The following is an 18,066-nucleotide window of genomic DNA, read 5'->3' on the forward strand; positions in this document are numbered from 1 at the left end:
GGGATGTGAGTACAGAACGTTAAGATCACCTCTCTCCACCTCCCCTTCTCACCACAATCTCCAGTTTAAGGAGTGCTCACATTCAGATCTGTAAATTATCCGGCTACATATGCATACTGTAATTACACTGAGTAGTCCACTCATCTCTTGATCATTTGAAATGTAAATGACAAGTCTCAGATAAAGGCTATTTATTTGTGGGTACAGCGTATCCCATGCAAGTCCTGCACATCCTGCTCCCCATGAGAAAATATCTCCCTTATACTTTGACATAGAGTATTTCTCTGGAGACAGAACAGGGTGCTGGTGGCCAAGGCAGGTGAGCTGCAAAATCATTGTGGAGGGGTTATGAATGCCAGGCTGTAAACCAGAAGGGAAGCTTCAGAGAGATCTACTGAAACACTGAGTATTGCTCATGATTTCATCTTTTCTCTCTCTTTTCCCAAAACCCAAGGGTTCTGGCTTTGTATGCACAGACGAGCAAGAAGATAACATGCACAAAATAGCCCACATTTATCACACACATCCTGTTATTAATAAATGAGAAATTCTCTCAAATTAAGGCAGACAAGATTGATACCAGTCAACAATGCTTTGATAATCCAATGTGTGGTTGTCTGTATTAGAGAGTAAGTAAAGCATTATATGCAAACATGCACTAAAGCTATAACAAAAGATAGCCACTGGGACTAAAAGTTTAAAAAAAAAACCACCAAACCAACAAAAAACTGAGGTTGGGAAATACACTAATGAAGGTAGATGGTGCAACCATCATTTGCTGCCTTTGTCATTATGAGGTAGTCCCTATTACGTGATTACACGCTGTTTTAGCCTGGACTCCTGCCTCATTCCGTGCATAATTGAAATGAAAAGGAAGGTAAATGTTTTAATGCTAAATGTTTTGGAAGCTTTATCTAGTAGTCACTGCAGCTTTGCTTATGAGACACGTGGCATATGTTTCTGCCTACACTGAAACGCAGCTAAAGCTAAAAAGCATATGTTAAGCACCAATAATTTTATTCAGTGTGATCAGTCTGGTTATATAATATCAATCTAGCTTGAGTGATGAGCAAACTTTGGATCCCCAGTCAGCTTTGTTGTTGGCAGGCATTATGCTCTGTTGTGACCTGTTTTTAACCACACCTACAATCACACAGTGAGCTAAAGGTAACTCCTGAGATTGTCTTTTATCTTCAATCACTTCCTGTTCACACTTCATTCTGCCAACACCTCCTGTCAGGATTACTGCTGTTTATTTCCTATGAATATCTAAGAATATCATTCATCCTGGCAATAAATGTTTCCATGCAGTGAGGCATGCTACAGAAGTGACCCACAGTATTTCCTAAAAGGTTACTTGACTGACATTTTATTTGGGAAAGTAAACAGGAAAACCTACATTGTCTGTCATAAAAAGCAACAGTATTAGGCTGGCAGAAATCACCAAAGCAGTTATGCCAGTGTAGTTCTCTAGAAATGAAAGTCAAACAGATTAAATCTAGCAGCACCAGTATTATGGGTCTGATCATGAAAGTTCTTAGTCATGTTGAGTTGTTTCCTCTTACAAATACTCAGATGAGCCACAGTTGCAGATTTAAGATAAACCGTGCTGGTTGTTAACAACACAGATCCAAGATGTCTAAGAGATGCTGGTTTTATTGAGTTTATGGGCCCTGACTGCACAGCACAACAATGGAGTCTTGCCATAGCCTCTTAGAAGTCAACACTGCCCTTTACCAGCTACATTTAATAATGCTTAACCAGTCAGTCTACTTTAAAGACAGAGCTGAGGAGTCCAGTAACTAAATCTCTCATGAGGACCTGCAGATGTCAGCAGTGGTAAGTCCCATCCTCCTTGCTATGCCACATCCCACAGTGCTAACCAACACAACCAATGGAAATCACTTTCTAGAATTTCCATGGGAAGCCATGTGGCAAACCCATATCAGGGTATTTATCTGAAAACAAACTGCTTTTTACTGCAGATAAAAGTGATGCAAAAATAAAGGCACATTAAATGTACCTGTCAGAATGTTGGTCCAGTACAAAGACAAAATATCCATTTCTTGCACTAGTTATTTATTAGCTGCGGAACACATTGCCACAGGATACAGCAGAAACCAGGACTAAACAGGTTCAAAAGCAATTGCACAAAACCATGTAAGAGTGATCCATCAAGGGCTACAAACCACCTTTGGCTCAGGAATGCAAGAGACAACTGATAACTGTGCAAACAAAAAAAAAATCACCACCGTAAGTCTGCCTGCTCTTTTAGCTTGTTCCTATCCACTGACACAGGCAGAATAACAGGAACTGTTCTTGTATTTATATTATTGCACTCTCCCTCAATTAGGTAGATTTCCATTTGAAGCTCAGCTTTCCACTATTCTTCACATCACACCTGTGTGTGCTAGGGCAGGTACAGCTGTGACAACCTCAACTGTCAACCTCTATAAAGGACCACCAACAAAGAGCAGCAAAAATGATGGATACTGAATGCAATAGAGCTTGCAAGTATCCATGTTCCACCCTGCTTGTCATCTTTGTTGGCCCCACAGGGCCTAACCATTGAGAATTACTCTGCATCTTCCATTTCATGTACTGAGTCTCTCTCATTCTCTCAAGCTGTAGACTCACCTCGGATAAGACTCCTCTGCTATCCAGGGTGAAAAAAGTCACACTTCAGTCCTACAACAGTCATCACCACTTCCCTGTGTTGTTCTTTTTTCCCCTCTTCTGTTGAAAAACACACTGCTTTATGTTCATTGTTAGATGAACTGTTATTCACTGCTGCTTGGAGCTTCCCTTACTGCTGTTAAATACTTTCATAACTAAAGACTTCTCTGCCTGAGTCAACTGAAAACTGCTGAAAATGTCAAGTATTTCACAACTAACTATTGCCAGAAATAGTCACACTACTTTCAGACAATCTTACTTCTGGCATGACCCCTTGAATGCAGAAAGTCAAGCATGTTTGAAATCTCCATCTAGTCTGCCTACTCCTCAGTATTTGATAACACCAATTTCTGCATAACTCAATCAGTTGAAACTATACCTTTAGGAGGCTTTCAAAGGGCCAGTCTTCTCCCTGAAACATTTGTATACATACTGACTACATTCCATCTTCTGCAAAAACATACTTGGCATTTATTTTCTCAGTGATTACTTTCTCAGTGCACACTTACATTACACACACTAATACATGCATTTGCTTCAGAGGTCCACTTATTGGCCTTGCAAACCAGGAGAAAGATTAATGACCAAAGAGAAGGATCTTGTCCCTAATTTGAGCAGGGAGTTGGACCAGATGACCCCCAGAGGTCCCTTCCAATCTCAAACGTGCTTTGATTCTGTGAAGGTGTTTGGTTACTTGTACGAACAAGAGTGAATGGCAGATATACAAACAGGTCATAACCTCTAAAATTCTTGCAGGTACAATCTAATCTATAGATGTTACTTCAGTCATGACACAAATACAACCACTCATGGACAGAAAACAATGTTGGTTGGAAGAATCAAAGTAATATTACACCCTACTTAAAAGGAAAAGAAAATGTTTCCAGTATTAGCAAACTGGGAGACCTAATCGAAGTAGTAAGCTGGAATCTGGGCCTCTGACCCATCTAGTTCACCTTGTACAGTCAAGACAGCAAAGCAAACTCCACCAAATCAAAAAACCCTGAAACTGCTAAGCATAGCAGAAAGCATTTGAAAATTAACTTCCATGTACTTTTTGATCAACAGCTATGGGTGAAATTAAATCTGTTATGGATATGTGTTTATTAAGTTCATGTTAAAAACAAAAACCAGAATGCCATACGTTCCTTCCACTTTAACATTTCACTTTGACTTTCCATACATGTAAGAAATAAGAAGAGCCACATGAAAGGATGAAACAAAGTCCTGTCCTTGACTGAATGGATTCACCACAAACCTCAGAGACCTTCAGGTTCCACTCAAACCAATTAATTATCACTTCTGTGCTTGGCACTATTGATCCTCCTACCTCCTCATCTATAAATTAGGACAACTGTCCTCATGGATGAGCGACCAAGCATGCTTAGCTTCTCCTTCTTAAATAAAATCTTAGGCAGAAGTTATGAGGCAACTTCATGACTGTAAATAATTTTAATAATTTTGTTTTTAATTTTGTTCTAAAATTTTTAATTTTAGTTATTTTGTTTTTAATAACAAGTCTAAACACTGTGTAAAGATAGCACATTCCCTATTTACTTTTATTTTCACATATCACATGGGTGACATGTTGGCATTCTCTTTACCACTATACTATGAACCTCCTGAATCTTCTGGACTGCTGCTGAAGGAAACAGCTACCTACAGACCAAGTACAGAGACCTGGATGAATCACATTACAGAACTGCATTTAAATACTGTTAGCAATAATATTGTCAGCTTTTGCCAGGCTGGTTGGTCCAATATTACAGTAGACTCATTTGACCTCGAAAGTATACTCCTTTACCTTGCCTCTTGCAAGGGGAGCTTGAAAACCTGAATTGTTTAATGGTTTCTTTTAAGCGATGTCACCAAGGTGAACAAATACTTCTTTCAAAAGTACCCTTGAAACAGAACAAAATCTTCTCCTTGGGATACTTGATTCTTTAGATCTTCCTTTCAGGCAGTGTAGCTCTTATATTCTCTCCCTACATTACACAGAAGGAAGCAACCCAACCAGAGGCAACGTTGCCAAGAATGTTTTGTCTAGCTTTGGGTGAACCCTTCTGGCAAGCTTTTATACGCTCTGGAAAAAATATATGCTGTTATAACTTTGTAGCTACTGTTTTCTGCAGCAGTCCTGCCTGAATCTGGTCCAGAAAAGTTCACCAAAAGTCAGTACTAGAACAAGCACTCCTTAGCCGTTAGCTATTGTATCATCGCATCATTTCCCAGCACAGTATCTTATCGCTGATCATCTGCAGAAGTGGGACAAAGTTTTTTGTTAAAGTGCCAGAAGGAGCCTAGTAGGGCAAGTTCTGTTTGAAATACATGGAGATAAAAGCTGTGTGGCCTTTCACATTTTTATTTTTACTGAAAAGTAAAGCAATCATTGCTAGCTTTGCAATAAGATCCTCAGGGTTATCCACAAAACCAGAGAACCCCAAGTAAGTAAATGCCCTACTAAGTAAATAAAACAAAAACCAGTAACAAATGTATTGTTTTCTCTTGGTTCTAACACAATACATCCCACTAAGCCCCTAAACCCAATATTGAATATATTTAATTGTGATCATGATGAACACAAGATTACCAGAGCCAGAAAATATCTTGGACTTGAATCAACAATTGTTTTCCATTTTGAAAACTTCACAATGAACATGGCTGGAGACTTGGCTTCTACCCCCTGAATGAAACCCAACATCGGCTCTGAGTCCCCAGAGTCCCAAAACTGAAGTGACCCAGAGGCTGTAAAGGTCAGTACAACCAAGAACCAACACTGAATTTACTATTTTTGCTATTTTAATGCCCAAAGCCTTCAAGTCTTGAGCCAGAGCCCCCGCTGCATTAAGCAACACACAGACAATCTTGAAAAAGCAGTCCCTGTACCAAAGACCTTACAGTACAATTTTCAGCAGGCTCCATCAGCTACATGAAACAAGCGAAGGGACTTGGAGGGAGACCTAGTAACCCAAAAGCAAGCACACAGTGGCACAATGAGCATTAGTCATGGCTTACCACCAGCTAATCTCAAAACAGTATTTTCCAGTAACAGATCTTACTTTTACCAACAAACGACATAACAGAGCATTTCTTTTTTCTCTCCGGACTCTCAGTACAGAACCACCTACAGACAGAAAACCCCTCTCAGTTTTTTTTTTTTTTTTTTTTTTGCTAGCACCATATCATTTTACTGCATCTTGTACATTGAGGGGAAAAAAAAAAGAAAAAACAGCATCAGCAAAAAAAAGTAAACCATAGCGAGCCAATCAATTAGAAGCAGGCTGGCCTTTCTTTTTATAGAGAAAGATTTTTCTCCCCTAAGAATAAGAAACTCCAAAACTTGGTCTTATAAGGAGGTCCTTTATGTAAAAGCTTCATTTAAGAGAGAAAACTCACGGTTCTCAAAAGCACATTGCTCTTTCCTCCTGCATGCTTTGCTCTAAGCCTGCTGCTAAATGTGTATTCACTAAACCAGCTTCTATTAATAAGATTATGGTACTCTGTACGATAGCTCGGAGTCAATGGGTGATCTTCTGTACGACATTAATTTGTGGAGGGTCCTAAGCTCACATACTTATGCCCTCAGGTGTCCTTGCTCAGCCAGAAGGGCAAGCACTGATGGTGGCACAAGGTATAGCTTGGCTCCAGAGTTTGGGACCAATGGATGCTTTCCTTTGGTGAGAAGTAAGCTCTGAAACTCCACTTTCCTCCACCAAATACTATTATGCATTGCCAGGAGGCACAACTCCTATATGCTTCAGTCCATAACTTCTTGTTTTCACCTTGTGCTAGGAACTGTAGAAAGGGATTGCCCTTTAGCCCCTGAAGCAGAGGGGTGGTTTGGTTCAGACCCCTGGAGTTCTCGAATCCTGAACAGTACCTCAAGAGCACAAAAGGGGAGTCTGAAACCACCTTGCAACATAGCGTTACCGCAATACACAAGAGCTTACATGCTATATTAAATTAGGAAGTGCTCCATTTGTCCCTACGCTGTGCAATGCAAGGTAAGTCAAAGTAGATTCATGTGCTCTAAGAGCACACTAAGATGATACAAATCCTTTTTCCATTCAGAGTAAGGCATTATTTATGAGTTAAACATATATTCCCCTGTGATCAGGGTGCAAGAAAAACAGTCATTCCCTCCCTGACATGATACTATAGCTCTCCAAGCTTCCCCAATATTGTGGGACAAGCTAAATTCCCCATTTGTCCTGCCCTTACAATTCCCAACAAATGAGTCCTAGAATGACAGAACACCATTTTGTTGAACTAGCTGCTTTTGGCTTTCTTCTTATTCCTCCCCTATAACACAGAGGCTTTTTATCTTGGGGCTGTCTCCTCCTTGGCATGCCTCCAGCTAATTTTAGTGCCTGCTGCACATTAGTACTGTCTACGCAACATCATCATTGCTTTAAAAATGTACCAAATGCAGGAAAACAGTTTCTCCCTCTCTCTCACCCTCTTCCCCACCCCTCCTTTTCAATAAGAATTTTTTCCATGTGGTTAGAGAAATAACATCTGGAATTAGTGAAGGCTGCCAAAAGGAGAGAATGAAAACAATGAGTTGAGTCACACTTGAACCTGCCAGCTTCATTTAATTTAGACCTTCTTGGGTCAGTTTGAAAAGAAAAAAAAATGGAAAATGTTTTAGTTTTCTTTTTATAATGTAACTTTTTTTTCTTCAGCCTGCTGATGTAAGTTGCAGAGTCAGTCAAGACATAGCACCATGGCGCAGGCATTCATCCTTGCAGCACTCTGGTATTAATCCATCTGTAAGTAATCTACACATATGCAACAGCATGTCCAGGTGTCACTTCCTGAGCAGAGTCCCACTGAGCTAGCGAAATTTCTGCCAGAAGCAGGTATGGAGCTGTATGAGACCTTTTCATTCTATTTCACAACGTGGTGCAGAACAATCTGGAAACTTCCTAAATGCACCTTCTTTTTCCTTACCTCTGAACATGACTGCTTAACAAGTGCTGAGGAATATAATCCCCTTTTCTCAGTGAAAGATCAGCTCCCATATGATTGCCCCAATCTTGATAAAAAGACGCTACACTTTTCTGCCTAGTATAAGAAAGGCCTTAAGCATTTCCATGTTCACCTTGAGCAGTTAGGCTATGCTAGAGCACAGTTTTTATGCCCACTGAAGCAGGCAATTACAATGCAATACAGATAGAGTGGCACAACTTTTAACAAAATAGGAAACTCAGACAACATTAACTACCAGCAAGACATTCCATGAAGAAGTCGCAAATAGGAACCAAGTCAGGCAGCCTGAGCAGTTTTCCATGGGATTTATAAGCAAACTTATGTGTCAGATGAAGGAAGAAAAGGGCAAAGCCGGAAACTGCATGCTGTCTGCTGGAGCCTTGCACATATTAGAGTTGAGCAGAAAAGCGCGGTAATCAATTTGCAACAGAGGGGGAAGGATTTGTGGCAACACTTTGGAGAAACATCTGACAGAGACCTCTGGAGAACAGGCTGATCTAGAAAGAACAGTGAGCCAAGACACTTTCTTCTGCTGATTGGTACAACAAACATACAAGATTTATAGGTATTGCTTGTTAACTGCCTGAACCCAAGATATACCCAAGTTTGTGAACCAGCATGGCTTCAACAAGGACAAATCCTGCTTGACCAACCTAGCAGCCTTTTATTATGGCATCACTGAATCAACAGAAAAGGGAAGAGCCACTGATGTCATCTATCTGGACTTCAGTAAGACCTCTGACAAGGTGCCCCACAACATCCTTCTCTCCAAATTGGAAGAATATGGATTTGATGTGTGGACTGTTCAAAGGACAAAGAATTGGCTGCACGATCAAGTCCAGAGAGTGACTGACAGTCAATGGCTCAATGCCTAGTTGGAGATCAGTGACAAGTGGTGTCCCACAGGGTTCAGTGCTGGGACCAGTGCTCTTTAATACCTTCGTCAATGACATCGGCAGAGGGGTTGAGTGTACCTTCAGCAAGCTTGCTGATGATACCAAGGTATGGGGCACAGTCATCACACCAGAGGGTCAGGATGACATTTTCAGAGCCATGTAGACAAACCTGAGTAGACTTGGGCACAGAATATCATTACATCCAACAAATCCAAATGCAAGATCTTGCATCTGGGTTGTAGCAACACCCACTACAAATATAAGCTGGGGGATAAAAGGATGGAGCACAGCCCAGCCAATGAAAAGAACCCGGAGGTACTAGCGGATGGGAAAGCTGGACATGAGCCAGCAACATGCCCTCGCAGCCCAGAAAGCCAACCAGATCCTGGGCTGCACCAAAAGCAGCATAGCCAGTAGGTTGAGGAAGGTGACCCTGTCCCTCTGGTCTGCACCGATGAGACCTCACCTGGAATACTGCATCCAGATGTGGAGTCCTAAGTACAACAGAGACATGGACCTGCATAGAGCGCATCCAGAGAAGGGTCACAAAAATGATCCAAGGGATGGAACACCTCTCCTGTGAGGATCAGGCTGAATGACCTGGGGCTGGTCAGCGTGGAGAAGCGAAGGCTCAAAGGTGACCTGATAGTATCTGAAGTACCTAACAGGGAGCTACAGGAAAGAAGGGGACAGGCTCTTTTAGAAAGGTCTGTTGTGATAAGATTCAAACTTAAAGAGTGGTGATTTAGGCTGGATATAAGAAAAAAAGACTTCTAAAGAGAGGGTGGTGAGGTACTGGAACAGGTTGCCAGAGGTGTTGTTGATGCCTCATCTCTGGAAACTTTCAAGGTGAGGATGGATCAGGCCCTGTGCAATCTGGTCGAGCTGTGCATGGCCCTGTTTGCTTCAAGGGAGTTGGACTTGATGACCTCTAAAGGTCCCTTTTAACTCCAAGAATTCTATGACTCTGATTCATTACTGTTTCTCCTTAAAAAAAAAAAACAACATTCAGAAGGCTTTAAAATCTCTCAAAGTTTGCATGGTTTATATCCATGCCAAGGATATGCAATTATGATCATTCCAGTATCATCTGACAGTGGAGGAAAGGCAACGTAGAGACAAAGTGGTCTAACTGCAGGAGATACCACACTGTCCTTAAAAGGGCGACTATAAGCTTCTTACACACTTCTACAGGAGTACTTTTACCAGCATTTCAGAAGGTCCTTAGACACAGCCATACTAGTATTTATCAAAGCAGCACCTCTGCTTGACACCACCTTACTATACCATCATTACCATTACCCCCAGGAGGAGCACATGATGCTTACAACAGCTTTCATAACAGTGTTCCAACATGATAATTCCACCCTAGCTTCAGCAGCCCATTACTGGCTCAGGTATCAGCTCCCCTATCCTCGTGTCACAAAAGCTGTCAGTTCATCAGTCTACAACAAACTGCCCTCTGCACAGCTATCATAGCCCCTTTCCCTCAGCACAAAGCTACTGGAAATTCTTATCGAGCTTGCCCACTCCATTGTTTCACACTATCACACGTTATCGAAGGAGACACTTCACATGTAGTACACGCAGACTTTTTTCTTTTCATTAAGTCACTTGGCAATTGTTCTAGTAGCTCTCCTTGCCTCATAGGCTTTGAACAATCTTTCCAAGATGGCTGAACAGTGAGAGATGCATTAATGCAACTTACTCACGTGGATAGACCTTTGTTCCAGGATAAGACTCACTGCTGAGTTTAAAAGTCTTCCTAAGTTGTAAGCTGAAATAACCCTAGCTCGTTTAATACCAAAACAGGAGCGTCTACAGGATGTGGCTACACTGATTTAATTTCACTGTTTCAAATTTACTCCTTATCTTACATAAAGAGCTTTCCCATTTAGGCAAAGCATTGGCCTGCTAAATGGTAGTTAACCACCCACTATTTTGTACTTATTAACTTGCTGTCATTTTACAGAAAGTGTTTAGGCGAACCACGAGAGAGATCAAAATTCTGATCCTCATATCAAAAAGAAAAGGGCTTCAGGCATTAGATGGTGAAATATGATTTCCCAGGATAGATTAAATTCTGGTTTAATGCTCTTTTTGATATCACAGAAAGTCAAACCTCATTTCATAAGAGGGCACTTCAATGTGCTTTGCATACAGCATGCTTTCCCTTGATAAAGAGTCTTAGCTACAGCAAACTTGGAATTTGATCAGAACTGCTGGAGCAGCCAGCAATAGGAGTGGAGGAGAGCAAAATCCACAATCCACACTGTGAACCTGATCTCATAGGAGTCCCTTAGATAGCTTTACAGAAAAAAAAAATCTAAGAGCAGAGGGGGATGAAGAAAGCACCACAGATCCAAACTGTGGTGCAGGACAAATAGACTGCAGATGAAGAGCCTGGCTCAATGGCAACACCGAGCACAGCACCCACCACATGTGTACCTGCACTTTGACTTTCTCCTATGAAAGCCACAGCAGAATGGCAAGGAGAAACACGCATTTAGGACTAAGAGGGTGCTGAGATTTGAACATTCTCACATGGTAACTGTTGATCTAACTATAGAACAGCTGAGAAAAACTTACAACCTAGACCTGCAACATGCCTGCTGTGCTTCAGAGCCCCACACAGCAGCACAGTTTCAGAGGGAAGTTCCCCTCTTTCCTCATGGTCTTGCCCAATTCCTACTGCATTCCCTTATCTTTTGCATACCTTAAGAACTGGTGACTTAAAACAAAAGCACAATTGTTTTTCAAGAAAACCTACCATGATTGATGGCATTACAGGAAATCAGCAGGCTACACATCCTCAGGCTGCACAGAGTGGAGACATTTGCAATGAAGCAGAAGGAGCACCCTGACAATCTGAAGATGGACAATTGACCACAAGACATTACCTACCGCTCTCAAATTTTCCTCCTTTCCTGCTTAGGTACCTTCTCCAGCAGCAGATGATCTCTGCAACTAATAGGTGATATTCTGGATGCAACAGAGCAAGATTTCATCCCACCATTCTAAAGCAAAGGTCTACTCTACCATTGATGTTTACTACTTCCACTGTGCTGCATTCTGGACTTACTTCCTTTTATACATGGTTGCCAAATGTGTAGGCTGATGTGGCTGCATGCTGCACATCATGCTCTCTTTGGGCCACCCTCCTCTGATTGCAGTTGGTGAGTAGCATCATTTCTGAGCTCTGTGGGCAGCCAAGCAAAGAGTGACATAGTCAAGAGCCTTTAACCATTCTCCAATTTGCCTCAAGTCCCACCATCCTCTTTGGTATGCAATGCCACACTTCATCTGTGAAGATTAGCGAGATGTGTGAAACGTTGCTGGCAAAAAGCAGCAAGCCACTGTCCTGCAAATATCTGCTATTCTTTTTAGGAAAACTTTACCATTAAACAATTCTATCTCAATCTATTGTGATGAGTGTGGCTGAATATTTTTTGTTCTGCTTCCAGACAGTATGCTCTCAGCAGACAGAAGTGCGTACTCAAGACAATCTTAACAGCAGATCAAGACTCATAAAGGAAGGTTTCCACAGCAGATCAATGAAAAAAAGTGATAATGCCAGGGCATGTCTTGGCTAGAGTCTAATAGTTATAGTTTACTGCACAACACTACACAAGACCACATGTTACGTGGGGCCACAAGTAGTACCAATTAATTAATTAGCAAAAGATCCCTGTATCCTGTAGATCAGCTTATATGCTCGTAAAAAACTCCCAGGAGTAAAATAGATAAAAGTGCAAGTGAGGGATTATGTACAGTTAACTCATGTCAATTGTTATTTAATTAATTTTGTTATGTTTTATAACCGATTAAGACTTTCGTATTATTATTGCAAAATAAATCACAATACTCATCTCCAGAGTTTTTTTTCTTCTTCCTTCACCCTCCCACACAGTAGACTCTTGGTGAATTGTGATTACCTTTTACTACATACTTCTTTTATTTGTTATATCTCACTTCGATGGATATCTTGTTAGGTGTTGATGTGTGATTTTTTTATTTTATCTTTTTAAAGATAAACGTATGTAGTGTCAGAAAGTTACTTATATTCAGGCATTACTCTCTTGCCTCTTCCCATGTTCCATGCTTCCCCACTGCCCTCCTCCAAGACAACTTATCCTCTCTAACTTGGGGCAGGCGGTAGGAGAGGGTAGAGGGGCGATTTATGAACTTCTGTCAGAGTCACTATTTTCTGCAAGTCTATGTTTAGTCTGAAGAGATATACGTTAGCCAGTCTAAATACGTGTCTACCTCTCTTCCTTTTAGCAGTATCCACTACTGAAAAATGAGAGCATTTTCCAGGGCAAAAATCACTATTGCCAACTAGAAAAGAACCACACTTGTCAACTGAGTAAGCTACTCTGATGCAAGTTGTACTGATCTAAGAAATCACAACCTACACAGAGGTCACGTTAGCAGAATTACACCAGCAGCCCAGCTCCCATGCACAGAGAAAGAGTATACTAGCTACAGCAATCATCTGGGGATTTCAAATATCTTGTTTTGTTTCCAGGCAGTATATATGCCAAGTCTTTCGATTTCCAAACAACTTAAATCATTGAAAAATCAAATTTTTGTGCAACATACAGTAGAGGGCAACAATACTTACTATTTTGTGGATAAACCTTCAATCTTTACAAAAAAAGCCACAAAACACCACACTTTTTCTGTATAAACAGGAGTGGCTTTGGCATCCTTTTACTATGTTCCCTTCTAAAATAATAATGTAACTGAATAGAGAGCCCTAAATAAATGATTCACCTTTACAATTTCCCTTAGCACAATGTACTGGTATTACAAATCTCTAGCTCAACTCCTCCCTTCTGTGGCAAGTCATTGGATTTTATTTTGGAATTACGTGCTCATATATGGCCTATTTCATAAAATATCTAAGGTCACATTGCAATACATTCCAATGACACTGGCACTGAAGAAAACGAAGTAGAACAATGAAACCGAAAAATTTGGGGGAATGCAGAGCTCCAAACCACTGCCATTTAACTTACTCATTTGAATAACTGATTTACTATACACATCCCCCAAACATATAAGCTTTTAAGAAAAGTTTAAACATGACTGTACCTTTGGGCTTATGACTAAGGTAGAAGAGTTGGAGAAATAACATTCTAATTTTCTACTTGTTCTTGATATTTTTTTTCTTTTACGCCCAATTACTCCATTGAGCACAGTAACTCTTACTTCAAAAATAAACATCAGGAAAAAATTGGGCCTCTTCAGCAATAGACAATGAATAGGCATAAAGTGCACTTGCTCTGTTTATACATGGCTTTCTGAGCGCATTAGTGAAGGACATCAAATTTACAGATGGACTTGAAAAAAACCCAGGGACTACTTAATAAAGAGTTAAGTGAAACACTGGAACAAACCACAAAGCTTTTAGTTCAGTTTTTGCACACAATAGCTATTCAGAGACAGTAATAATGCAATGTTAGATTTAAAAAAAAAGTCTGGAAAACATTCCTGCTTCTACTTAATTTAATGTAAGAATTCTTTTAAAACAGTTTGCAGTTTTCACAAGACACTGACATTATTGCTTGTCCAGGCCATCACACAAAAGAAGATGTGTTCTTGAACATAAATTGCAGTTTGGCTACCCTGCTTCAGTACTTCTCACATCACTGCAAGAGTTTCTTAAAACCTTCCATCCAGAGGATGAGGTGAGCCACTCAGCTCTCATTTGGGGAATGGGGGAAATGGGTGGGGGGGCTGTTTCCAAACAAATACATCTCTAGCCTGTGTGGTAAAGGCAAATAATTGAAAAGCATGAGCATCTCCACAAACCTCAAATATAAGGGGAAAAAATAGAAGGGAGAAAAAGTGAGAAAAAGTCCTTTTTCTATTTAATTATTGGGGTGGGTTTGACAATGAGTTCATAGGGAAAATAAGTATGAGAATTATGAGCAACCTGAGAGAATTTTCTATGGATATAACACAGTTATAAACCAGAATCCTTAAAGCCTTGTGAAATGGAGCAAGCTGTAGCTCACCTCACACCCTCAGCCTGATGCTGCCTGGAAATGTAATAGGCAGTGGCATCCTATATCAACCTGGTGCTGCTTCACAATTGAGCAATCCAGCCTTTTCCATTCCTTTTAATATTTTTCATTCTCTCCAAAAGACAGCTCAGCTACAAGACACTAAAACAAAACAACAAGGATTATGATATTAATCCTCTGTAAATAGGCTTTTGCTTTTAAGGCTGTACATGGGCACACGTTGAATAAATACTCCAACTTGCAGTTGTTTCTTCTCCATCAATCAGTATGCCATTTTCATTTACCTGTAGTAAAGAAAGTGCTGTTTTCAGATTGGAGAGATTTCTGTATCAAGTCCCTTCTTGTTTTAGACAGACAACATACTTCTGTTGCATAGACAACTTAGACAATTATAGAGCATTTCCCCAAGATATTCAAAATAATTCAGCAATTATCTCTATCTCACAGTTAGTGTTATGTAATTGTTACTGATAGGTAACTCCACATCATCAGGAGTGGCAACATACAGAGATCTCAGCCCATGAACTGTCAGATGTCCAACACAGTGTCAGTAACTGCTTTCATAACAACAGAAAGAAGAGCTGCAGTTGTTATTCACTAAAATAGAAGCTCACAAACACCTTCAGTGCACGCCAGTTTAAGATTCAGGTCAGATGTTCCTGGACCCCAGCTTCCTGACACATCTGGTGGGCAACCCAGCCCTCCTGGCTGACAAGACTTGGAACTGGCAAGACTGATGAAAAAAGCATCAGGGAGGGTTAAAACAGATTAGCAAGGAACTGCTAGGTGATGAATGGAGCCTGTCCCTGCAAGCACTCCAGGTTATCTTCATCTTCATGCCCACTGGGAATTGACTCACAGGTGTTTTAGGAAGAAGCAGCTGCCTACTTTGTGACATTTTGGCTTTTGCCTCCAGGTTGAGAAGGGATACGATATACAACAGAGAGGAGACAGTCTGCTGGAGATATCTAACTGCATTTTCTACACCCAAAGTAGAGCTTGTTTGGCAAGTGAACAGGAAGGTTTCTACATCTCAAATGCAAAAGGAGTCAGGTCCCATTCCATTGACAAAGGACTGAGTATCTGAAATGGCAGAAGTATTTAAAGCAAATTAATACCATTAGCAAAGTCAAAGCTGATGAAAGATGCTTGACATAAGCTGACATTTCTGAAGCCAACATCCTCTGGTCACAAAGCAAAGCAGAGGGAGGCAGGGCTGCATGCTGCCCCTCCGTAGGGCCCTGCACAGGGCTGAAATGGAAACATGCACGTTCCAACATCCCACACAGCATCTGCAACCCTTCCTCCTAAGGGTGAAGGCATTTCAGGAAATTGCGCACCAATTGATAACGCTTATCTTCCCAGCACAATTTGAATCAATGGATTTAAATCTACATGCAATTTACAGCAATGGATCAAAAAAAATCAATGTCGCATAAACCCAAATCTTGAGGCTGTATGGGTTTCTAATAAACACATCTGTCACAGGCAGAGCCGTGGCAACATTTATATAAGCAATATCACACTTTTTGATGGAGTTTTCCTTTTTGTAAGTATAAAACAAACAGACTCACAGCATATCTCTCAGTTAGCAGATAAGCCGCACAGACAGGAATCTTTGATGCTTTATCTTGCCTTGCCCTGATTTTTGCCCCAAACAAATTAATATGGTAGCACCCCCTCTCCTAAGAGTCACTGGGATTTATGAAGTAAAAATAGTCTTCATTCCTATCTGACACATGGTGACACTAAGGGATGCAGAGATCAACTGGGAAGAAAAAGCAAGATGTTAAGTCTTTAAAACAGCACAGCACTACTGATACCCATACCCAGAGTTCATCCACTGAGTCCATAAAACTTACTGTAACCTTTGTCCTAGGAGGATTACTCATCTGCAAGTTATCAGCAAAACCACCTTCTATGAAGTAGGACACAAAATCTGTACAAATTTTCTTTTTTTTTTCCCCCCCAAACATACAACTTTAAACTCCAAAGTCACTTAAAGTCCAGAAGCACAACAAAACCTCTCTGAGTAGCATGCAAGCAGAGCAGAACAAGAGGAATGAGCGGTAGAGATGCGCTGCTTACTGCATCCAGGTACAGAGGGGTCTAGGAGGTCAGAGTGGGTCCATGCCCACGTCCAGAATTACCCCACAGAGGAACTGGTGCTGCATTGCCTTGCAGCACGCAACCCTTGCTCTATGGGTGAAACTATAGTAACTACATGACCACTGGGAATTAGCATGATCCCAGGTCATAAAACTCCATCAGAGCAGATTAGCAAATGACCAGGCCAGCGCTGGATAGGAGTCTTTTTTCTTTTCTTTCCTTTCTGTTAAAGGGAGAATATCACATATGAAATGCTAATTCTGTTTTAAATCAGAAGTAAAACATACACATGACAAAACAAATGTGTGCTTACAAATATTTTGTCATATTAGATTAAGTTATAGCACACAGACTAAACAGAGAAATCTGAAATCCAGGGTCTTGTGTTTGGGATATCCTTGGAGCTTTTATACAAAGAGAGAGAAGTTTACACTTCTGCATTGCACGGCGCACAGTCATCCCATACCTGCCCCATAACACAAACACAGTTTTCTGTACAGCAGCAACATATTTTTCAGTGCAAGAATACACCAATTAAACTGCCAAAACCCTGCTCCTTTCCTATTGATTTTCCTGTGCCACCCTTCTGCAGTGTTTCCTGCCATTTCCTGTCCTCTATTTCTCAAGGCTCAGTGCTGCATCCAACTACATCTCCACCATTATTCCACTTGAGCTCCTTTCCCCCTTTTTGGTCCCATGTTGGCCCCGCGCATCCAACCCAGACCCTGTCTAATAGGTAAAGCCGCCTCCCACATTTCAAGTACCTCAGTCTCCTGCAACCACCACTCCTTTTGTGAAGCTCTCTTATGCTAGTCTCCTCCCTAAAGACATCTCCACACCTTCTTACATACCTATTGTTAACCTGTGCACTAGGCTAGTCTGAATCAAGTGGCAGCCTCTTGAAGCAGACAGCTACAAACACAAAGATACTAGAGAGAGCCATAAAGGAATCAGGTCAGGCAGGGAGCCAACCCAGCCCAGTGGAAGGTACAGGGAGCAAGGAGTTCCTGGGCACCAGGTTCAGTTGGGCATGGCCAAAGTGCTCCTGGCAAAGGCTGACAGACTTTTCACATAACTGGAGAGGGCTCTTAGGCTACAAGTTACACAAAGGGTACTAAACACAAGATGTAGGTTTCAGGTAAAAAAAAGAAAAGAAAAAACCCACAACCATACTGAACTTTTAGAAGAAATGTGATAAGTTTAAGAACGGGACTGTGCAATGTGGTCACTGAGGCAAGAGAGCCTAGACCCAGTAACTCAGAAGCTCCTTTCCAGTTCTACATCTTTGTTTTCCAGGAAGTAAAGGGTGAGTAAGTAACAGAGCTTGTTAGACTGGTATAATTTTCACAAATTGGAAGAAA

The 18,066-nt window shown here is 41.0% G+C and overlaps 1 long non-coding RNA gene across 1 annotated transcript in view; it reads right to left on the minus strand.

Moving 5' to 3' along the window:
• Positions 1 to 17,500, minus strand: part of LOC101749926 — a 120,118-nt gene extending 102,618 nt beyond the window's left edge. The window contains exon 1 of the long non-coding RNA XR_005858313.2: positions 17,470 to 17,500. This is a non-coding gene — a long non-coding RNA (uncharacterized LOC101749926). The remainder of the gene's footprint in view (positions 1 to 17,469) is intronic.
• Between the last annotated feature and the right edge of the window lie 566 nt (positions 17,501 to 18,066).

Source organism: Gallus gallus, chromosome 3 (assembly GCF_016699485.2).
Source record: "Gallus gallus isolate bGalGal1 chromosome 3, bGalGal1.mat.broiler.GRCg7b, whole genome shotgun sequence".
NCBI classification, from domain to species: Eukaryota; Metazoa; Chordata; class Aves; order Galliformes; family Phasianidae; genus Gallus; species Gallus gallus.